The 16723-nt window shown below is 42.5% G+C and overlaps 1 protein-coding gene across 1 annotated transcript in view; it reads right to left on the bottom strand.

Moving 5' to 3' along the window:
* Nucleotides 1-8125, bottom strand: part of HIGD1C (HIG1 hypoxia inducible domain family member 1C) — a 91391-nt gene extending 83266 nt beyond the window's left edge. The window contains exon 1 of the mRNA XM_056562650.1: nt 8101-8125. The gene's annotated coding sequence lies outside the window, so the exon portion shown is untranslated. The remainder of the gene's footprint in view (nt 1-8100) is intronic.
* Nucleotides 8126-16723: the final 8598 nt, after the last annotated feature.

Below are 16723 nucleotides of genomic sequence, written 5' to 3'. Positions count from 1 at the left end.
AACAGCCACCATAGCTGCTGACCACCAGTTGCAAGAAGAAGCAAAATGATCTGATAAGATGTCATATAACATTGCATAATGTTTTGCTGTGGTGAGATGCGTTGATCAAAAGTAATCCTTATTTTTTTTTTTTTTAGCTGGCTCCTATTTAAAAACACATCTGTCAATATACAGTGGGGATCAAAAGTTTGGGCACCCCAGGAAAAAATTTGTATTAATGTGTATAAAGAAACCAAGAAAGATGGAAAAATCTCCAAAAGGCATAAAATTACAGATTAGACATTCTTATAATATGTCAACAAAAGTTTGATTTTATTTCCGTCATTTACACTTTAAAAATAACAGAAAACAAAAAAATGGCATCTGCAAAAGTTTGGGCACCCTGCAGAATTAATATCTTGTACTGCCCCCTTTGGCAAGTATCACAGCTTGTAAACGCTTTTTGTAGCCAGCCAAGAGTCTTTCAATTCTTGTTTGAGGTATCTTTGCCCATTCTTCCTTACAAAAGTCTTCCAGTTCTTTGAGATTTCTGGACTGTCTGTCACGCACTGCTCTTTTAAGGTCTATCCATAGATTTTCAATTATGTTGAGGTCAGGAGATTGTGAAGGCCATGGCAAAACCTTCAGTTTACGCCTCTTGATGTAATCCCCTGTGGATTTCGAGGTGTGTTTAGGATCATTATCCATTTGTAGAAGCCATCCTCTCTTTAACTTAAGCTTTTTCACAGATGGTATCAAGTTAATATCCAAAATTTGCTGAAATGTTATTGAATCCATTTTTCCTTCTACTCGTGAGATGTTCCCTGTGCCACTGGCTGCAATACAACCCCAAAGCATGATTGATCCACCCCCATGCTTTACAGTTGCACAGCGGTTCTTTTCATTAAATTCTGTTCTCCTTCTTCTCCAAACGTACCTTTGCTCATTCCAGCCAAAAAGTTAAATTTTAACCTCATCGGTCCACAGAACTTGTTTCCAAAATGCATCAGGGTTGTCTATATGTTCATTTGCAAAGTTCAAACGCTGATTTGACCTAGAAGAGGTTTACTTCTGATGACTCTTCCATGAAGACCATATTTGTACAAGTATCTCTTTATAGTGGAATAGTGTAACACAACTCCAGTGTCTGCCAGATCTTTCTGGAGGGATTGTGCAGTCAAACGTGGGTTTTGAATAGTTTTTTTCTCACAATCCTGTGAGATGTTCTGTCAGATATTTTTCTTAGTCTTCCAGTTCTTGCTTTAAAGGGGTTGTGCGTTGCCCTGCAGTTCGGAGCTCCGCTCACAGCGTCCGGAAGTTCATTACTCCGAACGCTGTGTGCGGGCTTCCGTGTTTGCAGCCGCCCGGCCCCTTCGTGACGTCTCGACCGCCCCCTCGTGACGTCACGCCCGCCCCCCTCTACCAAAGTCGCGCCCCCTTCCCATAGACTTTCGTTGAGGGGGCGGGTGAGACGTCACAAGGGGGCGGGCGAGACGTCACAGCGTTTGGAGTAATGAACTTCCGGATGCTGTGAGCGGAGCTTCGAACTGCAGGGCAACGCACAACCCCTAACTTCCACTGTTCCTGATGACTGCCATTTCTTAATTACATTACAAACAGAGGGTATTGACATCTGAAAACATTTTGCTATCTTCTTATAGCTTTCTCCAGCTTTGTGAGCGTCAACTATTTTCAGTTTCAGATTTCTAGACAACTGCTTAGAAGAACCCATGGTGCTGATTGTTGGGGCAAGGTCAGATGAGTCTGGGCATTTAAAACCTTTGAGATTGACATCGCCTGGTCTTCCCAGATGATCATTGAGAACAACCCATGACACTGGAAGGTCTCAGCTTTGCAAAGGGGGCAGTGCATGCTATAAATTCTGCAGGGTGCCCAAACTTTTGCAGATGCCATTTTTTTGTTTTCTGTTATTTTGAAAGTGTAAATTATGGAAATAAAATCTAACTTTTGTTGACATATTATAAGAATGTCTAATCTGTAATTTTATGCCTTTTGGAGATTTTTCCATCTTTCCTTTGCTTCTTTATGCATATTAATACAAAATTTTACCTGGGGTGCCCAAACTTTTGATCCCCACTGTATATATGTGGTGGCGGGGTGTGTGGTGCAGGGCAGATGTTGTTACCCTAGGGGCTGATGGCATTAACCTCTTGTATTCGTGATGCCAGGGCGTGGTTTAGCCTAAAACCACCCCCCGAAGGTATAACACTGGATCCTGGGCTAGGCACGGGGCAATAAAGACTCCGACACCAAGTTATGGACAATAGTAGCTCAGAGAGCAGAGCTCAAAGAGAGCAAAGCTAGATCCACTCAGGGCTTATATGGGGGTGACTAGCAGGGAGCCCATAGGTCACTCTTGGGATCACCTGGTCACTGGTACCTCCTGGGTAACAATCACATGACATATCACATGGTATAACTGTTAAAGCAACATTACATTTTATAACACTTTACATGGTAAAACATATTTACAATGGGGAAACAAGTGCAGGGGGCCTTGGGGACACTGAAGGAGGCTGCCTGACAGGACAGCAGGAGCACGGGGCAACATCTCCTGTACTGGGCCAACGTATATATATGACACGGTATATGGTCTATGGTGGTAATGATGACAGTCTGACTACAAGGGGTCAAGTCTGGGGGGGAAAAAGTGTGGGAACTCACCCAAGATTTTCACTTAAGGACTGGTCCACTTAAAGACGGTGTTCCTGTTGTAAAAAAAAGTGCAGGAACTTAGTTCCCACATGTTCCTGCAGGATTTGCGCCCTGCTGTCAACATTATTGCTCTTAGAGGTATTCACAAAATTTACAGTGATCCCCTATCCACAGGATAGGGGATAACTAGGTGATTGGTGGGGTCTGACTGCTGGGACACCCACCGATCACAAGAAGGGAAGAGTAATGTCCCCAGAAATGAAGAGAGTAGACCAGTGCTTCATGCATTCTGTACGAGAGGCACTTCTCTATAAACCATGAATAGAGTGTTGGTCGCGTATGTGCAGTGTGTTGTGTACAGGTGGGACAATATTGAAGGAGGCTTGATGTGGTTAGGGGCTTGTTTAAGGGTGCGGTTAAGGGCATGGCTGTGCTGTGGGCTCTAGCCCCTGGTCATTTGGAGACCTAGCAACACCCCTGGTGGTACATTGGGCTCATGGTCCGGCATTTACAGTGACACATGGTCTTATTTTTTCATGGTTTGATAACATAGGTCTGATCATGTGCCCAACCATCATTGTAAATTTTTCCCACTTGGGATTTTTATGTATATATTCCATTGTTTTATGCATGTCATTTAGGGCAGGGCCGGCCCTAGCATGGGACCCAGTGGGACCATTGGTTACAGGCGGCACTTTTCAGGGGTGGCACTGTGCTGCCCCCTCTTTTTTTGTGCCACCAAGGTTCATGGTAAGGCTGGCCCTTCCACTGCCCCACTTTAGCCACTTTAGACAGTGAGCCGGCAGCCGGCCAGCCAGGGTCTGACAAGGGACATTGCGGAAGTGACTTCCCTCCACAGACCCGTGCAAGAGGGCATCAGTGACATCACTCCACAGGCCGCCGCCAGAGACTAGAAGCGCAGCGCAGGCTAGGTGAGTGTGTCTATGTGTATGTCTGTGTGTCTCTCTGTGTGTGTCTAATAAATAGACATGATCTTTCTGCAGTAATCCCATGTTGTTTCTCAGCTTGCAAACCATGGGAATTCCATATCTTTTAGCATGGTTTCCATTAATTTTCCCACTATTGCTGTCAGGCTTACTGGTGTATAGTTGCCCTATTCCTAATACCTTTTTTGTTATTGGGCCCAACATTTGCTAATTTATAATCTTCTAGGACGAATCCTGTTACCAGCGATCGAAGAAATATGTTAACTGTTTTGCCAGTACTCTGCTAAGCTCTTGTTACGCCGAGCGCTCCTGGTCCCCGCTCCTCCCCGGAGCGCTCGCAACATCCTCGCCACGGCAGCGCCCCGGTCAGATCCACTGACCGGGTGCGCTGCGACACCGCCTCCAGCCGGGATGCGATTCGCGATGCGGGTGGCGCCCGCTCGGGATGCGCACCCCGGCTTCCGTACCTGACTCGCTCTCCCTCGGTCCTGTCCCGGCGCGCGCGGCCCCGCTCCCTAGGGCGCGCGCGCGCCGGGTCTCTGCGATTTAAAGGGCCACTGCGCCACTGATTGGCGCAGTGGTTCCAATTAGTGTCTTCACCTGTGCACTTCCTATGTATACCTCACTTCCCCTGCACTCCCTCGCCGGATCTTGTTGCCATCGTGCCTAGTGAAAGCGTTCCCTTGTGTGTTCCTAGCCTGTGTTCCAGACCTCCTGCTGTTGCCCCTGACTACGATCCTTGCTGCCTGCCCCGACCTTCTGCTACGTCCGACCTTGCTTTTGTCTACTCCCTTGTACCGCGCCTATCTTCAGCAGTCAGAGAGGTTGAGCCGTTGCTAGGTGATACGACCTGGTTACTACCGCCGCAGCAAGACCATCCCGCTTTGCGGCGGGCTCTGGTGAATACCAGTAGTGACTTAGAACCGGTCCACTATCACGGTCCACGCCAATCCCTCTCTGGCACAGAGGATCCACCTCCTGCCAGCCGGCATCGTGACAGCTCTCTTAATAACATTGGGTGTATCCCATCAGGACCCTGTTATTTTTCTTTACTTTAGGTAACAGGTAATGTAGAACCTCTTTCCAAAAGACACATGTATCGAAAGATTAATTAGTCTTCCTTGTTTTAGTTCCCTTTTTATTATATAAAGTTAGGGCCATAAATGTTGGCACCCCTGGTATTTTTCACAGACGTATTGAAGTATTTCTCACAGAAAAGGATTGCAGTAACACATGTTTTTCTATACACATGTTTATTCCCTTTGGGGGAGCTTTATCAAAACCTGTGCAAAGGAAAAGTTGCCCATAGCAACCAATTAGATCACTTCTTTCATTTTGCAGAGGCCTTGTTAAAAATGAAAGAAGCAAGCTGATTGGTTTCTATGGGCAACAGGGCAACTTTTCCTCTGGACAGGTTTTGATAAATCTCCCCCTTTGTGTGTATTGGAACTAAACCAAAAAAAAGGAAGTAAAAAAAAAAAACAGAGGTGATGTCTAGAGATGAGCGAACTTACAGTAAATTCGATTCGGTACGAGCTTCTCGGCTCGGCAGTTGATGACTTTTCCTGCATAAATTAGTTCAGCTTTCCGGTGCTCCGGTGGGCTGGAAAAGGTGGATACAGTCCTAGGAGACTCTTTCCTAGGACTGTATCCACCTTTTCCAGCCCACCGGAGCTCCGGAAAGCTGAACTAATTTATGCAGGAAAAGTCAGCAACCGCCGAGCAGAGAAGTTTGTGAAGAATCGAATTTACTGTAAGTTCGCTCTTCTCTAGTGATGTCCTACCTTAAGATTAGTGGTGCTTCATCATAATGGAACAAAGTACATAGATTTCTGAAATATGGACAATGATAATGTTGCAATAAGTGAATGGCATAATATACTAGTTAGATACCTGGAAATGTTAAATCAATAATATGGCAGCCAAGAAATGAATAAGTCCTTCCGTAGTGGGCCCGTTAGTGGGTTGCTCCAGCGCTGCAAAATGTAATGCAATGGTATCTGCACTTCCTTAACAGAAATATGATATAGCTTCCTGATATGATTGAGTACCTGGAGTCTGTAGATGGTCAGAACAGTCACCTTCCAGGGTAGAGATCTTTAGAACAGGTATAGCGGGAGAACGCTCTGGCCGGTAGCGTCTCAAGCGGCTTTCGTCCCCGTGGCAAATAGCTCGGTGATGTGAGCGGCTAGTAGTGACGTCACTAAGGGGGCACAGAGAGTCCACAAAGATGTCGACGCATTTCGAAAACACTCAGGTTTCCTTCATAGGTATCCCGACAAAGGAAACCCGAGTCCTTTCCTTTCCAGCAAGTTACTACTGGTTTAGTCTTGTCTCATACTGATACCTTCTGATATGAAGGGGGCAGGTACCATGTTGCAATTGCCAAATGCCGGTGAAACCAGTGGTAGCAAATGTATGCATGATGAATCTGATGTTGGTGCAACATTGTGTGTACATTGGCCACCACAAGGGCCTGGTTTTGCCTGCAGGAGGTGATCGCAACATATTACTTCTCAGCGCACCCCCTTTATTCTAAAAGGTATCAGGATGAAGCAAAGCAAAACAAAAAATGAGCCACAGGGGAGCAGGGGAAGTTAATTCCATTTTAGCTCCCGAGATAACTCCTTTAACATCTAGAGAAAAATGAGGGACCTTTACCATCAGGAGGAATTATTTACCTCCCATGTGGTAGAAAGAGACCCCATTTAACATCACAAACTGAGGACAATACTCCCTTAACACCTACATGAGTCTGGAGGAGGCAAAAACATCTAGAGGCAAGCGATGTGACAATACGATGTGAAGGATTTATTTTCCTCATATGGGGAAGGAAGAGACCCTCTTTGATGTCACAAACTAGACAAGACTCCTAAACACCTAAAGGTGCAGTGTTTCTCAACTGGTTGGTTGCGACCTTGTGCTGATCCCATCTTTCGTAGGAAAATGTAGTGCAAAATGCAGTACACAACACGATCATCAGCTGTTCTGTCTGACTTTGCTGTGGCTGGCAGACATACATGCAACTGACTGTGTATTCCTGTAAGGGAATGCCTCGCTGGGGTTTGCCAACCAGTAAGGGTGGGGATAGCGAATGCACAGGCAACTGGTGTCAGTTATCCCTGTTACAGCAACATGTATGACTATGGGTAAATGGACGGTACTCGTTGGTAACTAACAGGTTGAACAAAAAAAAACACTACACTAGAGGATTTTTAATGCTTTTTAAAATTCATGTCTAAAATAATCTCTGTTTGGAGGTAGATATCTGCTGGTGTTGATATTCACACAGAGGTATTAAAAGAAGCAATGGCTTTTTTGAAGTGGTTTTTACAAGCTATTAATAATAATTCGAACTTTAGAGCATAGAAACAGGATTAGCACCCCAGAAAATGCCCAAAAGTGACCGAAAACTTTTTATGTGTGGCTGTTTCACAATAAGTGTAAAACAAAAAATGAACTGGCACACTTAACTTCCAATGAAAACAGATGCAGAATGCTCTCTGCTGCTTTACCACAAGTATTATATATGTGGTCCTACTCCTATCTGTGTTGTTCACTACTTAGGATCCCTCACAGAAATCTTCACTTAACACCTGCTATCGCTAAAATGGTTGCTAAAGCTATGTGCATATGTGCATAGGCTTTCATAGTGGCTTTGACATCACCCCTCTAATGCATCCTGATTGGCTAGGAGAGCTTTTTGAAAGGCATTATGGGATTCCCTAAGGTCATGTGATCTTTTCTACTTCTCCTTTCTGCTATGTGGCCTATGTTATTTTAGCAGGTTTTGCAGAACTAAACCACCCGCAGTTCGAGTTCTATCTGAACAAAACCAAACTGTACTTAGGTTTGCTCATCTGTACTTAAAGGGGTACTCCGGTGGACAACAAATGTTTTTAAATCGACTTGTGCCAGAAAGTTAAACAGATTTGTAAATTACAGATATGTAATCCTTACTGTTCTTATCAGCTAATGTTTGTTGTAGAGAAATTTATGTAGTTCTTTCCAGTCTGTGTCAGGAACTACCCTGAGAAGAAGCAAATCCCCATAGCAAACCTCTCCTGCTCAGTTCCTGACACAGACAGAGGTGGCAACAGAGAGCACTGTGGTCAAACTGGAAAGAACTATACAACGTTCTATGTAGTATACAGCAGCTGATAAGTACTGAAAGGCTTTACATTTTTAAATAGAAGTAATTTACAAATCCTTATAACTTTATGACACCAGTTGATTTGAATTTTTTTTCCCTCAGATGTCCTCACACTACATATTGTACATTTATATAAATGGCTGGCCTGATTGCATCATAACAGCAGGAAAAGGTAAGAATATGATAGACGGACCTGCACCCATGTAACTCTCAATTCTGTACCCAGATTACAGAAGCTTCTCCTTACACACATTTTCTGTGTAAAAGCTTTGATACACGGGTGGCAAGTATAGACCCTATCACACACACACACATCAAATCACAGCCTCTTCCCATGCTACACACCTTTTGCTACCAGAGCATTAATTTCCTTGTAAAAGTCCATCTTTCTCGTCACGTCATACTTAGCGATCCTTGAATCCATCCTTTAGGTCCCATCAAAGGGAAGCTCCTCCAATATCCATCCCAGCAGGAGACTAAGATATTGGAGACATCTGGCATCACCATGGTAACATCGCTTCTCATACAGAGAAAAAGAATCCAGTTCTGAGGGCAGTCTGTAAAGGAGCTATGGTAGAGGGAGGAATGTGTTCTTAAAGAAGGGCTCTTGGACCATGGTAAATATAATGTGTCCTGGTCACAGCCTCTTTTTTCGGTTTCTGCTGAAATACAGAACATGAAGCAATAAAGTACAGCATAGGATGGGGTACTAGGCAAAAAAGAGGTCTGGTTTGTCGACCTATTAAAGTCCAAATTCCATATTTATGTAACTTCTTCCAAGAAAAAACAGACTCAAAGACTTCTAGTCATGGCCGTAAATGTTGGCATCCCTGACATTTTTCTAGAAAATGAAGTATTTCTCACAGAAAAGGATTGCAGTAACACATATTTTGCTATACACATGTTTATTCCCTTTGTGTGTATTGGAACTAAAAGGGAGTAAAAAAAGCTAATTGGACATAATGTCACACCAAACTCCAAAAATGGGATGGACAAAATTATTGGCCCCCTTAACGTAATATTTGGTTGCACACCCTTTGGAACAAATAACTAAAATCAGTCGCTTCCTCTAACCATCAATATGCTTCTTACACCTCTCAGACGGAATATTGGACCACTCTTCCTTTGCAAACTGCTCCAGGTCTCTTATTGGAAGGCGCCTTTTCCCAACAGCAATTTTGAGATCTCTCCACAGGCAATCAATGGGATTTAGATCTGGACTCATTGCTGGCCACTTTAGAACTCTCCAGCGCTTTGTTGCCATCCATTTCTGGGTGCTTTTTGACGTATGTTTGGGGTCATTGTCCTGCTGGAAGACCAAAGATCTCGGACGCAAACCCACACTGGGCTGTACAGCGCGACCCAAAATCCGTTGGTAATCCTCAGATTTCATGGTGCCTTGCACAATTTCAAGGCCCCCAGTGCCAGAGGCAGGAATACAACCCCCAAAACATAATTGAACCTCCACCTTATTTCACTGTAGGAACTGTGTTCTTTTCTTTGTAGGCCTCATTCCGTTTTCGGTAAACAGTAGAATGATGTGCTTTACCAAAAAGCTCTATCTTGGTCTCATCTGTCCACAAGACATTTTCCAAGAAGGAGTTTGGCTTACTCAAGTTCATTTTGGCAAAATGTAGTCTTGCTTTTTTATGTCTATGTGTCAGCAGTGGGGTCCTCCTGGGTCTCCTGCCGTAGCGTTTCATTTAATTTAAATGTCGACTGATAGTTTGCGCTGACACTGATGCTCCTTGAGCCTACAGGACAGCTTGAATATCTTTGGAACTTGTTTGGGGCTGCTTATCCACCATCCGGACTGTCCTGCGTTGACACCTTTCATCAATTTTTCTCTTCCGTCCACGCCCAGGGAGATTATCTACAGTCCCATGGGTTGCAAACTTCTTGATAATGTTGCGCACTGTGGACAAAGGCAAATCTAGATCTCTGGAGATGTACTTGTAACCTTGAGATTATTGATATTTTTCCACAAATTTGGTTCTCAAGTCCTCAGACAGTTTTCTTCTCTTCTTTTTGTTGTCCATGCTTAGTGTGGCACACAAAGACACACAATGCAAAGACTAAGTGAACTTCTCTCCTTTTTATCTGCTTTCAGATGGAATTTTTATATTGCCCACAATTGTTACTTGCCCCAGGTGAATTTAAAGGAGCATCACATGCTTGAAAAAAATCTTATTTATCCACAATTTTGAAAGTGTGCCAATAATTTTGACCAGACCATTTTTGGAGTTTGGTGTGACATTATGTCCAATTTGCTTTTTTTTTTTCCTCCCTTTTTTGGTTTAGTTCCAATACACACAAAGGGAATAAACATGTGTATAGCAAAACATGTGTTACTGCAATCCTTTTCTGTGAGAAATACTTAATTTTCTAGAAACATTTCAGGGGTGCCGACATTTACGGCCATGACTGTACTTGATACACTCCCCCACACCAACATTTTTAGTTTAGAACTAGGACATACCCAATGAGTATATGCCGCTTGCCATTTGTGCTTTGGTAATTGACACACTCCTTTTTGGGTGGCCAGGAAGTTTCTGTATAAGACAATTTGCAACAAGCAACTTCATAGCAGTGTGACTGCCACCAACCCTTTAAGCCATCCCCATCTCAAGGTGACCACCATAAATGTTACTGTGACAACCACTGATGTCTCACCCATAGCACCATGATCATCACTAATGACTGACCCATAGCACCATGATCATCACTAATGACTGACCCATAGCACCATGATCATCACTAATGACTGACCCATAGCACCGTGATCATCACTAATGACTGACCCATAGCACCATGATCATCACTAATGACTGACCCATAGCACCATGATCATCACTAATGACTGACCCATAGCACCGTGATCATCACTAATGACTGACCCATAGCACCATGATCATCACTAATGACTGACCCATAGCACCATGATCATCACTAATGACTGACCCATAGCACCATGATCATCACTAATGACTGACCCATAGCACCGTGATCATCACTAATGACTGACCCATAGCACCATGACCATAGCCCTATAGAGTGCTCTGACATTCTCCAGACCACTGCAAACCTTCTTGGATAAGAAAGTTCCAGAAGACAAAGGTCTCTGTTCAACCACCAATCTGCTCAATAGCTGGAAGGAGGATGTCTTGCTTAACACAGGGAGTAGTTAGTCTAGTGTAGTGTAGTGCAGAGGGGGTAAGGAGCATTGTGTGTTAGTCTACAGAGCCTTAGACTGTATAGGTTTACACACCTGTGAAATGTAACCAGTCCTATCTAAAGAGTTCCTACAAATCCAGTGGGCCATATCACCTCCAGTGGCTCAGAGGGCCATATTATCTCCTGTTGTCAAGTGGACTGTGATGCTAGTCAGCAAGGATAAGAGTGGATCCAAGTGCACTCCAGGATCTGCTAAATGTTGCTAAAGGGGCAACAACCATCAGTCTACATCCCGCAGCTGGGAAATAAGAGCTTCATCTGGTTATACCTAGCAGTTTTAGTGGGTTACAGGACTGAAACCTGGTGCCATCTCATCTTTTGACATGTATGGGTGAAATGTTAAAAGTTTATATAAATGTTAGTAATGCTTTAAATGGGCACTGTCAGACCCAAAAACTTTTTATATGATGTTACTGATAAAAAATGTAAGTCCTTTTGTAATATGGTTGTTAAAATGTTTTGAATATTTTATAAAGAAAATGGCTCCTGAAAATCCCAACACTAGGGGTCCCCATACCTACTGGGACACTAACCAGTCCTGCAGCAGCATCAAGGGTCCCGGCACTCAGAAGTTTTTTGAAGTCTCAAAGGTTTTTATTAATGCAACATGCATAGCATACAAGGTAGGTACGCGTTACGGCTCAATAGCCTTTGTCAACCAGTACAGGTAACTGTTAGAATGCACCTTATATAATTACATCCGGTTCACAGGTACCACGTCACTAATTACTATCATTCAAAGCACATGATGTACTGTGAAGATGTATACATATTGAAAACAATATAAAATGAAAAAAGTAAGAAGACAAATCATTAATAGGAAATTTTTCATAGCGGAGATTTCCGTAGAGTGCAGATTCATTTCCCGCTCTGTAAAGAAATTAGCAAATATATCATTAACTAATGCCATTCAGGTCAACATGTATCTATAATAATCGTGAAAGTTCATAATCGCGGTTCATACCGCGCGGTTCCAGAGTCCCTAAACGGTGTATCCAAAACGCTTCCTTCTGGATGAGTAATTTTTTAATGTCACCACCTCTCCGTGGTTGCACGACCTCATCAATCACCTGATACTGTAATTGTGATATGGAATGGTTTTTATTGCTGAAATGTGCAGGGATGGGGAGAAGAAAATTTTGGCATCTGATACTCGATTTATGGCGATTAATGCGGTCTCCCACCCGCTGGGTGGTCTCCCCCACGTATAGGAGACCGCACGGGCATTTTATTATGTATATGACATTACGAGATTGGCATGTGAAAAATTTGGTAATGGGGAATTTTTTTCCGGAATATGGATGTGTAATTTGGTTGCCTTTGATCACATTGCTACATTGGGCGCAGTTCAAACACGGATAAGTACCGGTGCGTTGTGTTCCTAAAAAACTTTGGCGACTTTTTTGTTTACCCCCAATGTCTGCTCTTATTAAAGTGTCTTTGATATTTTTAGATCGTTTATTGCAGATCAATGGTCGGGTTTTAAATTCTTCTATTTGGGGGTAAGATTTCTGAAGTATATTCCAATAATTTTTTACAATCTTATCTATTTTGAATGTAAGGGGATGGTATGTTCGAATGAATGGAATAATTTTGGTTTGCTTGTTACGTTTTTCTACATTATGAGGGTAGGAGGTAACGGTGGGTTGGAGAACTTTATTGGGGTAACCCCTTCTGCTGAATTTGTCCTCCAATTCTTTACATCTCACAGCACGTAATTCGGGGTCCGTCACTATCCTTTCTATTCTTTTTTTCTGAGAGATGGGAATAGATTTTTTCATGGAAGGGGGGTGGGCACTGGTGTAATGAAGTAAGCTATTTTTATCAGTGGGCTTACGGTATAGATCTGTACAGAGGCCTCCTTTTCCATCTTTCTGAATGAGTGTATCTAAAAAACTGACTTGTCGTTGGTCAGCCATCATGGTAAATTTTAATTCTACTCTTATGTTGTTAATAAAAGAAAAAAACTCATCCAGTGTCGCACGTGGCCCCTCCCAAATGCATACAATGTCGTCAATAAAACGTCGCCAAATAGGGGCATGTTTTTTAAAAAGATCATGTGAGTACACATATTGATATTCAAAATGCGACATGTATGCATTTGCATATGGAGGGGCCACGTTCGCTCCCATCGCCGAACCCCTACATTGCAAATAGTATGTATCTTCAAACAAAAAGTAATTCTCTCTCAGAACAATATTCAACAGGTCAAGAAAAAAGTTTTTTTGTAACTCATTATAATCACTTTGGTCAAGAATCCACTTAGTGGCCTCACAACCCCTATCATGTTCAATTGCAGTGTACAAACCAACTACATCAATGGTAACTAGCCATGTTTCACCTGTTATGTTTGTTACCCCTGACAACACCTTCAAAAAATCACCGGTATCCAATAAAAATGCAGGAGTTTTCTGGATCAAAGGAGTTAACATCTTCTCCAATAAAACAGAAAGTGGGGAAAGTACAGAGTCCATGGAGGAGACAATAGGGCGTCCCGGGGGATCGACCAAACTTTTATGAACCTTGGGCAAGATATAAAATACAGGTGTTATTGGATTCTGTATTTGTAAATAGGTGCACATCTTTTCATCGATCACAGATGTGCACCTATTTGAAAAGATGTGCACCTATTTACAAATACAGATATGTACACTTTAAAGATGTAAACAGAATAATTCCTCCATAATTAAAGACAGATTACAGGAAAGCTTTGGAGATTAAATCATAGAACATACAAAATTTTACAGAAAAAAATGTGACATGCTCCATCGAAAGATGTATTACAGGTATGCTCTCACTTAGAAACAATGCTCCATATTAGTGCTCCTTGTAATGACTCCGAATGCACAAGTCTCTAGATCTACATGGGACTCTATGTCCCTGTTTTTGCAGAAGCATGCTACATTTAGTATAAAGAATAATATCAGAATTTATCACCTTACTTAAAAGACTTGTCTGCTTTCAGTCCTTAGTGTTCAATAGAACCAAATACGCTACTTTGTAGTATTTGAAAATGTGATCTTGGGGACCGGACCACCATCGTATGTACAGATTGTATTTGTTTTCACATGATTGTCCCTGCAGCTGACTCTACAGATGAACCTCATACATAGGGCAAAGGCACGAACAAATGCTGGAAATACAATGTTTAAAATGCTTTCTGTAATCTTACTTTGTAATGCGAATGTAGACATAATATGAGTTTATCAATTAAATGGTTTGGATAACTTCATAGGGTAACCACAAGAGGGCCCTTTCTTTCCAGGAATCACTGTACAGTGACCATTCTCCACTTTGCGACTAATAAACAACTCCCTAGTTATCCGGTGGAGCATTCTCAATTAAAAAACAGAGCTATTTGTTTGATAGACACAAAGATTCTTTGTAAATTAAAGAAAAAGCAAAGCTGAAGGTTGTCCCAGCTTGTTGCCTCTTCAATTCACCCTCATTGATCCCACAACACTACTGAAAGCAAACGATAGTAGTTGATAATTCTCAGTAGTTTGATACTTTTTAACCCCTTAAAGGGGTATTCCAGGGGATTAACTCTAAGCAATCAGCAGGTTTTTTTTTTTGCTTTTTTTAGACTATAACCTTTTTTTGCAGGAAATCTTGGCTTTATTCTCCCACAGACTTCTGTGGGAGGAAAAAAAAACACATAGAGAATGCCAACATTGGTGTTTTTCTGGCATTTACTCTTCCTTCATATGTCTGAGCCTAAAATGCTTCCATAAGTTGAAAACCTTGAGGCTTTTGTTAGTCTATAACACCGACCCTTTGTCATCAATTGATCATAGTAACCCATCAGCTTCCTGTGATCAAGCTCCCTCAATCTGTCAAACATCTTACATGCCATGGACAATAACAAAGGTGACATGTGGCATTGCGATCTGGTCCATGGATTTAATGCCCCAACAAGGTCTGAGGAGCACATTTCTGAAAGGCATAATAGAACACGTTGCTTGCTTCATAGCCAGTGAGTATAGGCTGCAATAAGCAACTGTCACTCACTGTTAATGAGGGACATCAGTGCTGATGTCTGTTATAAAATCCTTTCGATGCCATGATCAATACTGATGATGGCATTTAAAAGGCAAAATGACAGGTACTGTGCATTTCAGGGTAGTGATCAGGATCTCTGTAGTGCTGCAGTCCCTATCAGCTAATATGGCCTCTGTGAGGACTTAAAAAGTGTAAAATATGTATAACAAAACCATGTTTTTAACTCTAAGGATACGTAAAGTACATTTACATCTGCCACGCCCACTCCCTTAGACTTGCATTGATGGGGCATGGCGTGATGTCAGGAGAGGTGTGGCTGTGATGTCACGACCCCCGCAGCCCGCACAAAATGTTCCGAACACTGGGGCAGTAACATAGTAACATAGTTCATGAGGTTGAAAAAAGACCAGAGTCCATCAAGTTCAACCTATATCCCTAATGAGTCCCTACTGAGTTGATCTAGAGGAAGGCAAAAAACCCTCATACTAGAGGAAAAAATTCCTTCCCGACTCCAAATATGGCAGTCAGAATAAATCCCTGGATCAATGTTCTGTCTCTATAAATCTAGTATACATAACCAGCTATGTCATTACTCTCCAAGAATGCATCCAGTTTTGAACTCTTTTACTGAGTTCACCATGACCACCTCCTCAGGCAGAGAATTCCACAGTCTCACTGCTCTTACAGTAAAGAATCCCCATCTGTGCTGGTGTAGAAACATTCTTTCCTCTAAACGTAGAGGATGCCCCCTTGTTATAGATACAGTCCTGGGTATACATAGATCATGGGAGAGATCTCTGTACTGTCCCCTGATATATTTATACATAGTTATTAGGTCGCCCCTAAGCCTTCTTTTTTCTAAACTAAATAACCCTAATTCTGATAATCTTTCTGGGTAGTGTAGTCCTCCCATTCCCCGTATTACTCTGGTTGCCCGTCTTTGAACCCTCTCAAGCTCCACTACATCTTTATTGTACACTGGTGCCCAGTACTGTACACAGTATTCTATGTGTGGTCTGACTAGTGATTTGTACAGCGGTAGAATTATTTCCTTGTCGTGAGCATCTATGCCCCTATTGATGCACCCCATGATTTTATTAGCCTTGGCAGCAGCTGCCCGACACTGGTCACTACAGCTAAATTTACTGTTAACTAAGACTCCTAAGTCCTTTTCCATGTCAGTCGTCCCAAGTGTTCTCCCATTTAATACATAATCCCAGCCCGGATTTTTCCTCCCCATGTGCATCACCTTACATTTATCAGTGTTGAACCTCATTTGCCACTTCCCAGCAAAACCTCCAACCTATCCAGATCCATTTGTAACAGTGCACTGTCCTCTATAGTGTTTACCGCTTTACAGAGTTTAGTATCATCTGCAAAGATTGTTACTTTACTATTCAACCCCTCTACAAGGTCATTAATAAATATATTAAACCGAACAGGACCCAAGACGGACCCCTGTGGTACCCCACTAGTAACAGTCACCCAATCAGAATAACTACCATTAATAACCACCCTCTGTTTCCTATCACTGAGCCAGTTACTTATCCACTTACACACATTCTCCCCTAGCCCCATCCTTCTCATTTTATGCACCAACTTTTTAAGAGGCACCATATCAAATGCTTTGGAAAAATCCAGATATACAACATCCAGCGATTGCCCCTGGTCCAGTCTGGAGCTCACCTCATAGAAGCTGATCAGGTTAGTGGTCATACATTTATTTTTATTA

Source organism: Hyla sarda, chromosome 2 (genome assembly GCF_029499605.1).
Source record: "Hyla sarda isolate aHylSar1 chromosome 2, aHylSar1.hap1, whole genome shotgun sequence".
In the NCBI taxonomy this organism is placed as follows: Eukaryota; Metazoa; Chordata; class Amphibia; order Anura; family Hylidae; genus Hyla; species Hyla sarda.
Note: the sequence above shows the minus strand (reverse complement) of the source record. Positions and strands in the feature narration are given on the sequence as shown.